The following is a 15,295-nucleotide window of genomic DNA, read 5'->3' on the forward strand; positions in this document are numbered from 1 at the left end:
AGTGAAACGAACAACTACAGAAGGGAAAAAAAATAGGGCTATTCTAAAGGATAAGGGGAGTGGGGCTTATTTGTTACAAAAGAGTTTGCACAAAAAGGTTGAGCACAAATGCTTGCCACTGCGTTGAAGTTTATAGCGAAATGGCGGACATCGCTTCCCAGAATGCCCTGGGTTATATAAAATGGCCTATCTGTACCAGAGGGCACGCACTGCGCAGGCGCAGGAACAGGCACGTAAACAAACGGAAATCGATTCTGCGCCAAGCACGCGCGATACAGCAACAGGAAGCTGCTCGTGATCGAGCGCAGCCTCAGAAACACCGAGTTTCAGTGGCTTTCACAGCCTGAATCAGAGCCGCTCCATCCGGTGGACGTGCGGAGAGGGACCCGGGGGACGGCAACATGAAGCCGATGGTGCAGCGCCTCCCCCTTCCCAGCCGCCGCTTCCCGATTTTTTTTCCCGTTTGCACCGAGTCTTTGATGCGGTAACAGAGAGGGTTGGGGAGGGTGATGCTGTTCATGTGGTTTACATGGATTTCCAAAAGGCATTTGATAAAGTCTCACACAACAGACTTGTCAACAAAGTTACAGCTCATGGAATAAAAGGGACAGAGCAACATGGATATGGGATTGGCTGAGTGACAGGAAACAGAGGGTAATGGTGAATGGTTGTTTTTCAGACTGGAGGAAAGTTTATAGTGGAGTTACCCAGGGGTCGGTGTTTGGACCCCTGCTCTTAAATGTTATATGTTAATGACCTAGACCTGGGTGTACGGGACACCGTTTCAAAATTTGTGGATGAAACTTCGAGGTATTGTGAACTATGAGGAGGATAGTGTTAAACTTCTAAAGGACAGAGGCAGGTTGGTGGAATAGGCAGGCAAGTAGCAGTGGTAAAAGTTCGACCTCAGAATGCCTGGGGAAGTCAGTGCATTTGATGGAGCGGTTTCTGGGATGCAGGGAATTGTGGGATCTGCAGCTTCCATGAGGAGATGTTAGTAAGTGTTTTATTGCAGGCTGAATGTCAGTGAACTGAAATGTAAACTCTTTTTCTTTCTCCACAGATGCTGCCTGATGTGCTGTGTATTTCCAGCATTTTCTCTCTTTATTTCAGATTTCCAGTATCCACATGATTTTGTCAGTGAATTATAGCAGGTGTCGCTCACAAAACCGAGGCCGGAAACACAAACTGAGAAATGAACAACCCTTGGAATCAGAATGGATGTTGGAGGTGGAAGTCGTTCCTCGCTTACTTTGAAGGTATGTTCCTGTTGGCTGACTTTGAACTGGAGAGTAGAGAGAGGAGAAGCTGATGCGTTTAACCACGAGCACTTTTAAGAAAAGTAGGGCCCAACCATTTCTGATCAAATGTTATTAACTGTTTCCTGTACAGTAACAGAGACTGACGGGGAGTAAATTTCACATTCATTTCCAATAGTAGAGAGTGACAGACAGAGTTAATTCCACCCACACACATATACTGTAAGAGAGATTGACAGAGAGTTAATTGATTGAATTATAGCATGATTACAGCACAGAAGGAGGCCTTTCTGCCCATTATGTCTATCCTGTCCTTCTGAAGGAGCAGTTCACCTCGTGCCACTTTACCACCTTTTCCACATAGCCCTGCACATTTTTCCTTTTTTGATAATAATCCAATTCCCTCTTCAATACTTAGATTGACCCTGCCTCCCCAAATTCCCAGGCACTTTTCCTAGCCACTCGCTGCATGAACAAGGTTTTTCCTCATGATGTCATTGGTTATTTTGCCAATTACCTTAAATCTGCGCCCTCTCTTTCTCCACCTTTCCACCAATGGGGAAAAAGTCTTCCTGTCTACCCTGTCCACACTCACAGCAACAGAGACTGACTGACAGAAATTTAATTCCACACACATGCACTAATTCAGATTGTTAGACTCTTTATTCACACTCGCATACAGAAACAGACATTGACAGGAAGATAATTCCACAATCTCACACAGCAACCAAAACTAATAGAAATTTAATTTCACACTCACTCACAGTCACTGATTCTGACAGAGTGAATACCACACTCAGCATAACTGAGACTGACAGGTACAGAATTAATTCCACATTCATGTACAGTAACAGAGGTTGACATGTAAGATGTGAATTCCACACCCACAGAAAGCACCAGAGACTAAACGATTGAGATTTAATTCCTCACTCCATAACTGAGACTGAGAGTTAATGTCGCATTCATATACAGTAACACAGATTGACAGATGGTGAGGGTGAAATTAACTTTCTTGAAGTAAGAGAGCCTGAAAGAGTTATTTCCATGTTCCGATACAGTAACTGTAACTGACATAGTTAATTCTATATTCACCTACAGTAACAGGTTATAATAGAGTTAATTTCACTCTCACCTACAGTAACTGTCACGATTGGATAGAAAGCTAAATCCGCACTTACACACATGACAGAGATTGATAGATTGAAAGTTAATTCACAGTCACAATAACAGACTGGCCAATGGAGGGTTAATTTCACACACTCAGAAACAGAGGCTGAGAATTTATTTGTTTATTCCTCACTCACATACAGTAACATAGACAGTCTAATATGAGGGTGTGGAACTAACACTCTTAGTTTCTGTCAGTCTCTGTTATTGTAGGTTAATTCCTCACTGAAACATTAATGACAATTGACAGGTCCTTAATTCCACTCACAGATGTCCTAACAAAGACTGGGAAAGAGAATTCCACACTCACAGTAACCGAGACTGACCAATAGAGAGCTAATTCCACACACTCGTACAGTAACAGAGACTGATGTAAGGAGTTAATTCCACACTCAGATACAGTAACTGAGACTGACCCATAGAGTTAATTCCACACTGACAGTAACAGAGTCTCACAAATTGTTTGTTTATTCCACACACATACATAACAGAGACTGACCGACAGAGAGTTAATTCCACACTCACATACAGTAACAGAAATTGACATAAGGAGTTAATTCCACATTCTCATACAACAAGAGGCTGACAGAGTGAATTCCACAATCATTTACAGTAAAGGTTGTCCGAAAGTTAGTCCCACTCTCATAACCGGAACAGAGACTGACAGAGATTTAAATTACACACTCACATATAATAACTGATGAATCAGTGCTCCTACATGTTGAACATCACTTGGAGGAAGGTCTGAGGGTGGCAAGGGTGCAGAATGTTCTCTGGGTTGGGTACTTCAATGTTCATCACCAAGAATGGCTCGGTAGCACCATTACTGACCGAGCTGGCCGAGTCCTAAATGACATAGCTGCTAGACTGGGTCTGTGGCAGGTGGTGAGGGAACCAAGAAGAGGGAAAAACATACTTGACCTCATCCTCACCAACCTGCCTGCTGCAGATGCATCTGTCCATGACAATATTGGTAGGAGTGACCACCGCACAGTCATTGTGGAGATGAAGTCCCGCCTTCACATTGAGGATACACTCCATCGTGTTGTGTGGCACTACCACTGTGCTAAACGGGATAGATTTCAAACAGATTTAGCAACTCAAGACTGAGCATCCATGAGGATGCTTCAGCAGCAGTAAAATTGTGCTCGAACACAATCTGTAACCTCATGGCCTGGCATATCCCCCACTCTACCATTACCATCAAGCCAGGGGATCAACCTTGGTTCAATGAAGAGTGCAGGAGGGCATGCGAGGAGCAGCACCAGACATACATAAAAATGAGGTGTCAACCTGTTGAAGCTATAAAACAGGACTACTTGGATGCCAAACAGCATAATCGGCAAGTGGTAGAGAGCGCTAAGCAATCCCACAACCAATGGATCAGTTTTAAGCTCTGCAGTCCTGCCACATCCAATCATGAATGATGGCGGACAATCAAACAACTCAGTGGAGGAGGTGGCTCCACAAATATCCCCATCAATGATGGAGGAGTCCAGCACAGCAGTGCAAAACATAAGGCTGATGCATTCGCAACAATCTTCAGCCAGAAGTGTCAAGTGGATGATCTATCTGGGCCACCTCCACAGATGCCAGTCTTCAGCCAATTCGATTCATTCCATGTGATATCAAGAAACAGCTGAAGGCACTGGGTACTGCAGAGGCTATGGACTCTGACAACATTCCAGCAAGGGTACTGAAGACTTGTGCTCCAGAACTTGCCGCGCCCCTAGCCAAACTGTTCCAGTACAGCTTCAGCACTGGCACCTACCCAGGTATGTGGAAAATTGCCCAGGTATGTCCGGTACACAAAAAGCAGGACAAATCCAACCCAGCCAATTACCACCCCATCAGTCTACTCTCCATCATCAGTAAAGTAATGGAAGGGGTCATCAACAGTGCTATCAAGCGGCACTTGTTTAGCAATAACCTGCTCGCTGGTGCCCAGTTTGGGTTCCGCCAGGGCCACTCAGCTCTTGACCTCGTTACCGCCTTGGTTCAAACATGGACAAAAGAGCTGAACTCCCGAGGTGAGGTGAGAGTTACTGTCCTTGATATGAAGGCAGCATTTGACCGAGTGTGGCATCAAGGAGCCCGAGCAAATCTGGAGTCAGTGGGAATCGGGGGGGAAACTCTCCGCTGGCTGGAGTCATACCTAGCACAAAGGAAGATGGTTGTGGTTGTTGGAGGTCAGTCATCTCATCTCAGGAATATGACAGCAGGGGTTCCTCAGGGTAGTGTCCTAGGCCCAACCATCTTCAGCTACTTCATCAACGACCTTCCTTTCATCATAAGGTCAGAAGTGGGGATGTTCGCTGATAATTCCACAATGTTCAGCACCATTCGCGACTCCTCAGATACTGAGGCAGTCCATGTCCAAATGCAGCAAGACCTGGACAATACCCAGGCTTGGGCTGACATGTGGCAAGTAAAATTTGCGTCACACAAGTGTCAGGCAGTGACCATCTCCAACAAGAGAGAATCCAACCATTGCCCCTTGATTTTTAATGGCATTACCATCACTGAATCCCCCATCAACATCTTGGGAATTACCATTGACCAGAAACTGAACTGGACTGGCCATATAAATACTGTTGCTACATGAGCAGGTCAGAGGCTAGGAATCATAGAACCGTAGAAAAGTTACAGCACAGGAGGAGGCCATTCGGCCCATCTTGTCCATGCCAGCCCGAGGACACCCAGGTGCCCTTTCTAATCCCACCTTCCTGCACCCGGCCCATAGCCTTGCAGCTTACAGCACTTCAGGTGCAGATCCAGGTACTTTTTAAAAGAGTTTAGAGTTTCTGCCTCTACCACCAACTTGGGCAGTGAATTCCAGACACCCACTACCCTCTCCATAAAAAAGTTCTTCCTCATGTTCCCCCTACTCCTTCTGTCACTTATCTTGAATCTATGTCCCCTGGTTCTAGATTTCTCCACCAAGGGAAACAATTTTATCCTGTCCACTCTATCTATTCCCCTCATAATTTTGTTTTCCTCAATCAAGTCACCTCTCAGTCTTCTTTGTTCTAAGGAAAAAACCCCACCCTATCCAATCTCTCCTCGTAGCTACACTTTTCTAACCCTGGCAACATTCTTGTAATCCTCCTCTGCACTCTCTCCAGAGCTATTACGTCCTTCTTGTAATGTGCTGACCAGAACTGCACACAATACTCCAGTTGTGGCCTCACCAGTGTTTAATACAATTCCAAAATTATATCCTTACTTTTATATTCTATACCTCTGCCAGTGAAGGAGAGCATTCCATATGCCTTCTTTATAACCTTGTCTACTTGAACTGCTGCCTTCAGGGACCTGTGTACTTGTACGCCAAGATTTCTCACTTCATCTACCCCTCTTAGTATATTCCCATTTATTGTGTAATCCCTGTAACTGTTTGACCTCCCTAAATGTATGACTTCACACTTCTCTATGTTAAAATCCATCTGCCACTTTACCACCCACTCCACCAACCCAACTATATCGTTTTGGAGATTATGACTATCCTCTACACTATCCACTACTCGGCCAATCTTTGTGTCATCTGCAAATTTCCCAATTGTGCCCCCCATGTTCACGTCCATATCGTTAATATATAATACAAATAGCAAGGGTCCCAACACCGAGCCCTGTGGAACACCACTTGAGACCACTTTCTATTCGCAAGGGCATCCATCGACCATTACCCTTTGTTTCCTGTTACAAAGCCAACCTTTTACCCAGTTTGCCACATTACCCTGAATCCCATGGGCTTTTACTTTCCTGACCAATCTGCCATGTGGGACCTTGTCAAATGCCTTGCTAAAATCCATGTACACAACATCCACTGCACCACCTTCATCAACCCTTCTTGTCACTTCCTCAAAAAATTCAATCAAATTGGTGAGGCAATACCTTCCTTTAACAAATCCATGCTGACCATCCCTGACTAGTCCATGCCTTTCCACATGACAGTTAATCCTATATTTCAGGATTGAATCCTATCTCTCAGGATGCGACGAGTAACTCGCCTCCTGACTCCCCAAAGCCTGTCCACCACCTACAAGGTACAAGTCAGGAGTGTGATGGAATACTCCCAACTTGTCTGGATGAGTGCAGCTCCCACAACACTCAAGAAGCTGGACACCGTCCAGGACAAAGCAGTCCACTTGATTGGCACCACATCCACAAATATTCACTCCCTCCACCAATGACGCACAGTAGCAGTAGTGTGTACCATCTACAAGATGCACTGCAGGAATTCACCAAGGGTCCTTAGACGACACCTTCCAAACCAATGATCACTACCATCTAGAAGAACAAGGGCAGCAGATAGGTGGGAACACCACCACCTGGAAGTTCCCCTCCAAGTCATTCACCATACTGACTTGGAAATATATTGTCGTTCCTTCACTGTCGCTGGGTCAAAATCCTGAAACTCCCTTCCGAACAGCACTGTGGGCGTACTTACACCACATGGACTGCAGCATTTCAGGAAGGCAGCTCACCACCAACTTCTCAAGGGCAATTACGGATGGGCAATAAATGCTGGCCCAGCCAGCGAAGCCCACATCCTGTGAATGAATAAAAAAGAAACTGATGACCAGAGGATCAATTCCATACCCACATGCAGTATCAGACTGAGTTAATTCCTGAAATACAGCAACAGAGACTGACAGACAGAGGGTCAATCCCACACTGACAAATTAAAAATATAAGAAAGAGAAGCAGGAGGAGGCCATTCAGCCCATCGGGCCAGCTTTGCCATTCAATAAAACCATGGCTGATCTGATTGTGGCCTCAAACCCACTCTCCCACCTGCCCTATAACCCTTGACTCTCCTGTAGGTGAAAAATCTGTCGAACTCAGCATGAATATATGCAATGACTCAGCCTCCACTACTCTCTGAGGTGGAGAATTACAAAGATGAAGGACACTCTGAGAGAAGAAATTCCTTCTCATCTCCATCATAATTGGGAGCTGTTTATTTTTAAACTGTGTCCACTTGTTGTAGTTTCCCCACAAATGGAAACATCCCTCTCAACATCTTCCCTGTCAAACCACCATCAGAATCTTATATGTTTCAACAGGATCTCTCATTCTGTGAATCTCCAATGGGGATCGGGATTTCCTGCTGAAACATTCCCCATAAGACAGCTCCTTCATCCCAGGAATCAGTCTGGTCAAACTTCCCTGAACTATCCCCAATGCAACTATATCCCTCTTTAAATACAGAGACTCCAACATAACACAGGACTCTCGGTGTAGTCTCACCAATGCTGTGTCGCTGTAGCAAGACTTTCCTACTTTTATACTCTCTTCGCCCCCCCCCCCCACCCCCGGAATAAAGGCCAACATTCCATTTCCCTTCCTAATTACTCGCTGCAGCTGCACATTAACTTCTTGTGATTCATGTACAAGGAGATCTTGATCCCTCTGTACTGCAACATTCTGCAGTCTCTCTCCACAGCATTGAAGGAGGCCATTCGGCCTATCGAGTCAGCACTGGCTCTCTGAAAGAACATTCTGCCTCGTCCCATTCTCCTCCCTTTTCCCCGTAACCTTCCACGTTCTTTTCTTTCAGGTAGCAAGTCAATTTCCTTTTGAATATCTCGAGCAAACCTGCCTCCACCACCCTTTCAGGAAGTTTGTTCCAGACTCCAACCACCCTCTGGGTGAAAAAACTTTTCCTCACATCACATCTACTCTTTTGGCCAATTATTTTGAATCTGTGCCCTCTAGTTCTTGATGTTCTCTTGAGTGGGAACAGGTTCTTATTTGTTACCCTCTCCTTACCCAGCAGGATCTTGAACACCTCTATCAAGTCTCCTCTCAGCCTCTTTTTTCCAGGGAAAAGATCCCAATCTCTCCAACCTGTCCTCATAGCTACAGTTTTTTATCCCTGGAATCATTGTTGTGAATCTCCGCTGTACTCTCTCCAATGCCTTCACATCCTTCATCAAGTGTGGCACCCAGAACTGGACACAGTACTCCAGATGAAGCCAAAAGAGTGTCTTATACAAGTTCAGCATGACCTCCTTACTCTTACACTCAGTGCCCCTATTAATAAAGCTTAAGATACTATATGCTTTATTACCTGCTCTCTCAACATGCCCCACCATCTTCAATGACCTATGTACATATACACTGAGATCCCTCCGTTCCTGGACCTCCTTTAGAGGCTGTCCCTTTATTTTGTACTGTCACACCATATATTTCCTGTCAAAATGAATCACCTCACACTTTTGTGCATTGAACTTCATCTGCCACTTGCCTGCCCAATCCGCCAACATGTCTATGTCCTTTTGAAGCTCATGACTATCCCGATCGCAATTGACACCATTTCCAATCTTTGTATCACCTGCAAATTTTGAGATCATACCCTGCACACCACAGTCTAGGTCATTCATATATATCATTTGAATAATGTTTTGTTTTTCTATTCTTCTCATCAAATTTTCCCACATTGTAATCCATCTGCCAAATGTTTGCCGACTGATTTAACCTTTCTATATCCTCTTGCAGACTCTTTGTGTCCTCCTCACAACCTGCTTTCCCACCTATCTATATATTGTCTGAAAATTCGGTGATGCTCCCTCCATTCATCTGAGTCATTAATATAGATTGTAAATAGCTGAGAACCCAGCACTGATCCCTGTGACTCTCTACTAGCTGCAGTTTGATCACTTGAAAGTGACCCACTTCCATAGAGTAACAGAGACTGACGGACGGAGAGTTAATTACATTCACCTTATTATAGATTGACAGAGAGTGAATTCCACACTCATACAGCAACAGATTTACAGTGTTAATGCCACACTAAAATACTAAAGCATAGAGAATGAATTCACTCTCAGACAAAGTAACAGAGATGGGCGTATATAGAGTTAATTCCACACTCTCGCCCAATAACAGTGACCTGGTTCACACTTGAAGAATTCATCTGACATGCATCATGCTTCATTGCTTCATTATATTTTCTATTTTCCTCATCATTCATGGAGCCCTTGCTTTGGTTCCCCTCCCTTTCTGTATTCTGTATTCCTTTTAGATTCCTTCTTCATCTACTCCTATCTTATATGGTCCTACGTTCTTCTCTAGCCGTTCCTCTTTTCCACTGACTGGTGCCCAGTCTCCTGCCAGTTTAGTTCAAACCCTCCCCAACCACATGAGAGACCCTCCCCATGAGGACATTGATCCCAGTCTTGTTAAGGTGCAATCTGTTCCATTTGAATAGGTGCCTTCTGTCCCAGAACCGGTCCCAATGTCCCAAGAATCTGAATCCTTCCCCCCTGCATTGGCCTCAAGCCACATTTGATGCTCCCTATCTTCACATTTTTGTTCTCACCAGCATGTGGCACTGGCAGTAATTCAGAGGTTACTCCCTTCGAGGTCCCACTTTTTAACTACCTACCTCGCTGCTGCAATTCTGACTGAGGGACCTCAATACCTGTCCTCCCCGTGTCGCTAATACTGACGTGTACCACAACCTCTGGTTCACTCCCTTCCCCCTGCACAATATTCTGCCCCTTCTCTGTGATGTCCTTTACCCTGGCACCAAGGAGACAACACACCACGTGGGACTCACGGTGAAGGTTACAGAAATGCCTGTCTGTTCCCCTGACTATGAAATCTCCTCTAACATCTGCATTTCTACTCTTTGCTGTTCCTTCTGTGCCATTCCTTGCCCATTGATACCATGGTCTGGACTGCAGCCCTTCAGGGTGTCACCATTCCCAGCAGTCTCCAATGCTGAATACCGGTTTGACAGTGGCACACAACCCGAACACTCCTGCATTTCTTGCCTCTTCCTACTCTTCCAGATGGCCACTCATCTACCATCTTGAACTCTCTCTTTCCTTTTCGTGTGTTCCCTTCCTGTAACATGCGATCCAGGAAGCTGTCTTCCTCCCTGATTCTCCACAGTGACTCCAGCTGCCCCTCAAGCTCAAATCCTGAGCTCGAGCTCAAGCAGCTGGAGACACATGAAGTGTCCTGAGGTTCCCACATGGGGCAGGAACTGCAAACAACAGGTCACAGCTGCCCATCCACGATCGAAAACAAACCTCTATTCCCTCTTTTAGAATCCAGTTTGTACCTTGTTTAAACTATTAATTTTATGTAATGCCTCTTGATCTGCTCTGCACTAATACTCTTATTGCACTTATACTTACTGTTGTACTTACCCTGATTGAAATGTTTAATTTTCCAACTCCTAGTTTAAATCAGTGGCCTAATTTAGAGAAATCTGCACAAACCGACCAGCTCCCTTCTTTCCCCTGATATCATGCTTTGACTATTTATTATAAACATGGCCGGTTTGCTCCAACCCCTCCCTCACAGCTCTTTATCCCCCCCGCACCGTCGTCGCTGTCACACTTCTCTTCTCTCCCTCTCTCTCTCACTGCTGTTCTGCCGCTGCTTTTTAACCATCGTCCAGTCTCACTCAGGCTCGTCCACAGTCCCAAGTTTCTGACTGTTTAGGAAATTCTCTGATCTTTCTTTGCTCCAAGATGGATGACCTCACACTTCCCCATGTTGACCACCTTCGGCCACAGTTTTGTTCACTCACTGAATCTATCAATGAGCCTTTGAAACTTGCTGTTCCCACCTACACTACTAACCATATCACCTAACATAGTGTCATCAGCAAACTTGGATATAGGCTGGAAGTTATTAAAATTTAAAATAAAACTTCAGGGAATGGGAACAGAACAGCCGGCTGACCTGACAGAGCATCAGATCTGTCTCAACCCCACTCTGAAAAACAACCGCTCGCCACCACTTTATCCTTTCTGTCCCTTATTCAATTTTGTATCCATGCTGCCACTGTCCTTTAATCCCATTTGCTTGGATTTTACTGACAAGTCTATTATGTGGGAGTTTTTCAAACGCCTTTGGAAAAGCGGAAACATATCATTAACCTTACTACCCTACTCTGAAACTTTGCCAAGAAATGTATTAAACACTTTTGGAGAAGATTTAAACTAGATTGGCAGGGGGATGGGAACCTGAGGGCGGATTCAGATCGGACAAATTCAGAGCAGGGAGCGGGAGACAGAAAATTAGCGGGTGACTCTGAAAGACAGAAGAAGCAAAGGTTAAAATGTTTAAACACAGGAATTTGGCAAAGTTAAAAGGTATTTATTTCAATGCAAGGAGTAAAGCAAAGAATGCCGATGAGCTGAGGGCACAGATGGACACGTGGTAGCATGATGATATTGCTATGACGGAAACTTGGGTTAAAGAGGTGCAAAAATGGCAGCTCAACATCCCTGGATAAAGGGTTTTCAGGCAGGATATAGAGGGGGCTGAAAAAGTGGGGGTGCAGCATTATTTGTCGAAGAATCAATTACAGCTGTGAGGAGGGATGATATATCAAATGGTTCATCAAATGCGGCGAGATAGTTTGAGCTCAGAAATAAAAAAGCAGCAGCCACACTACTCCGAGTGTACGAGAGAACCCCAAACAGTGAGAGGGAGATAGAAGAGTAAATGTGGATGCAAATTTCTGAGTACAGAAACATTGGGGGAAAAATAGTTTGTTACTTCAATTACCCAAATATCAACTGGGGTACAAACAGTGTAATAGGCACAGAATTCTTGAACTGCATTCAGGGGAACTTTTTTGGCCAGCACGTAAGCCCAATGAGAGGGAGTGAAATTCTAGATTTAGTCTCAGGAAATGAAGCTGGCCAAGTGGATGAAGGTGCAGTGGGTGATCATTTTGGATAGTGACCATAATACAGTTGGATTTAATATAATTATGGAAAGGATAATGATAGAACAGGAGTGAAAGTTCTAAATTGGGGAAGACAAATTTTATGAAGCTAAGAGTTGACCTGGCCAAAGTGGACTGGTTGCAGCTACTTGAAGGGAATCAATGTGACAGACCAGTGGGAGGCGTTCAAGAGCAGAATTCTACGGGAACAATGTATACATGTCCCCACAAAGAAAAAGGGCAGTACTGCCAAATCTAGAGCCCCCTGGTTATCTAGGAGTATACAAGGTCAGATAAAGCAGAAGACATACCCTTGTGTTTCAAAGCCAAGTACGACTAAGTCAGCCCCAGTGAACGTGTTTAAGAAATCGCCCAATCCACAGCTATATGACTGGGGCAATTATGAGGTCATCCCCTGGCATATCATGTGAGAGCTGGAGCTGCAGGGGAGACGGTGGCATAGTGGTATTGTCACTGGACTGGTAATCCAGAGACCCGGGGTAATGTTCTCGGGACTGGGGTTTGAATCCCACCATAGCAAATGGTAGAATTTAAATTCAATAAATATCTGGAATTAAAGCCATTGAACCAATGAAACTATTGCCGATTGTCATAAAAACGAATGTCCTTTAGGGAAGGAAATCTGCTGTCCTCACCTGGTCTGGCCTACATGTGATTTCAGACCCACAGAAATGTGGTTTACTCTTTTTAAAAAACAGTGCCCTCTGAACAAGGGGATGGGCAATAAATGCTGCCCAAGCCAGCGATGCCCACATTCCAGGAATGAATAAAAAAAACCCACAAGGCATCACTACCAGATTTGTGACTGGGTTCAAACCCCTACATCCTGTCACAATGACTTTTCAAGTAAAGCTGTTGGCTGCTTGAAAACACATCAGTTAAACTTTCTGCTTAACCACGAGGAGAACTCGGGAGACGTGTATTCAGAAAATAATTCAAAAACCTTGGAGATTGAAAGGTGAGGAAAAGTCAAGTTATTATTGAAAACTCCGCTCAGAGAGCTTCATTGGACAGCAGAGAAATCAGGTGAAGAATTCAGGTAAATCGACACCAGCGAACAAGTCAACATCTAAACTGGATCAACTCCTGTGAAGGTCAATGAGTAAAAGCTGAGAGCTCTGTGCATCATCAGTTCATCAAGTAGAGATACAGCATTCTGTTTGGAATGTATTGATTAGGATTTACTGAACTGAATGGAGTAGACCATCATTGCAGAACAAGAAATCATTTCTAGATTTGTTTTTTAAACTTCCAGTTGGTTCAGACATTGACATCAAATAAATTAAAATAACAGGGCAAATTAATTGTTATTTAAAAACAAACCTGAATTGTGAATAAAGAAATTGGAACAATTAAATTACAAACAAGAACTCGAGTGGCCTGCGAGCTCAAATAGAGAAAGTGAATTGCAGAGTGAAGAGTTTAAAATGTGGATTTGTTGAGTGTGGGGATTAGGTGCAGACGGGGAAGGAGCTACTGTATAATTTAAACTAAGTGACAACAGCAGAAGTACTAAAGGGAAGGAGTGGAACACTCTAAATGATGAGAAGTTTAGTTAAACAGACAACTCATTTCAGTGAAATGTTGGGACAGCTGAGAGCTGTTGCCTACATATCCTGTGCTCAGTGGGAACTGCAAATCAGGCTGATAATAAATGTCAGATCCATAATACATTGGAAAACCAAGCAGAATACAGAAAGTACAGAGGAGAGCTGGAAAAGGAAATTAGATCAGCAGAGGGAGTCTATGAGAAAAGATCAGCAGTTAACGCAAGCAAAAACACTCCAGACCTTTACCAACAAATGGAGAGTCACTGAAAGGGTGGCTGATTTGGAGATCCTGTGGAGGCAGAGGGCATAGCTGAGGTACTAAATGAGAACATTACATCTGCTATCACAAAACAAGCAAATGCTGCTAATGTCACAGTGATGGAGGAGCTGGTGGAGAATTTGGATAGGATGAAAACAGATAAACAGGAAGCAATTACAAGGTTGGAAACCCTTACAGTAGAAAATTCACCCAATTCAGATGGGTTCCATCCTGGATTACTGAGGGAAGGAAGGGTGGAAATATCAGGGACTTGATCCACAATCTTTCAATTCTCCTTGGACATGGGAGTGAAGCCAGTGAACTGCAGGTTGCTAATGTTACATCTGTGTTTATAATGTATAGGAATAAACCCAGTAATTATAGACCTGTTAATGTAATGGTCGTGGTGGGGAAATGTTGAGAGGCAATAGTCTGGGACAAGATTCATTGTCACTTGGTAGAACATGGGTTGATAAATTACAACCAGCACAGATTGGTTAACAGAATATCAGGACTGAAATAGAACCACAGGAAAGCAACAGCATAGAAAGAGGCCATTCAGCCCAATGTGTGTGTGCTGACCAAAAAATTTTAAAAAATTAAAAACCTGCTCATTAAAATCCCACCTTCCAGCACCTGGTCCATATCCTTGCAGGTTACAGTGCTTTAGGTGCAGATCCAGGTGCCTTTAAAATGAGTTGAGGGTTTCTGCCTCCACCACCAAACGAGGCATCGAATTCCAAACACCCACCACCCTGTAGGTGAAGATATTTTGCCTCATGTCCACTTCTACCAATCACCTTAAACCTGTGCCCTCTGGTAATTGACCACTGTGCTCAGGGAAAAAGGACATCCCTGCCTACTCTATCTCGGCCCCTCATAGTCTTGTACACTTCAATCAGGTCACCATCAGCCTCCTCAGTTCTAAGAAAAACAACCCCAGGCTATCCGATCTTACCCCATAGATGCAATTTTCAAGTCCTGGCAATATTCTTGTAAATCTCCTCTGTACTCTTCCCAGCGCAATAATGTGGTGATGAGACCTGTGTACAAAATTCCAGCTGTGGCTGAACCAGTGTTTTATACAGTTCCATCATGACGTCCCTGCTTTTGTGTTCTAAACCTTGTCCAATAAAGGAAAGCATTCCATATGCTTTCTTTACCACCTTATCCACCTGTCCTGCCACCTTCAGTGACCTGTGGATATCTAACAAGGTATCTAACTTCCTCTACCCCTCCCAATAACCTATTTATTGTGTAGTTCCCTAGCTTTGTTTGCCTTCCCCAAATGCATTACTTCACACTTCTCTGGATTGAATTCCATCTGCCTATTTTGCGT

This window comes from Cetorhinus maximus, chromosome 31, assembly GCF_964194155.1.
Source record: "Cetorhinus maximus chromosome 31, sCetMax3.hap1.1, whole genome shotgun sequence".
NCBI lineage: Eukaryota > Metazoa > Chordata > Chondrichthyes > Lamniformes > Cetorhinidae > Cetorhinus > Cetorhinus maximus.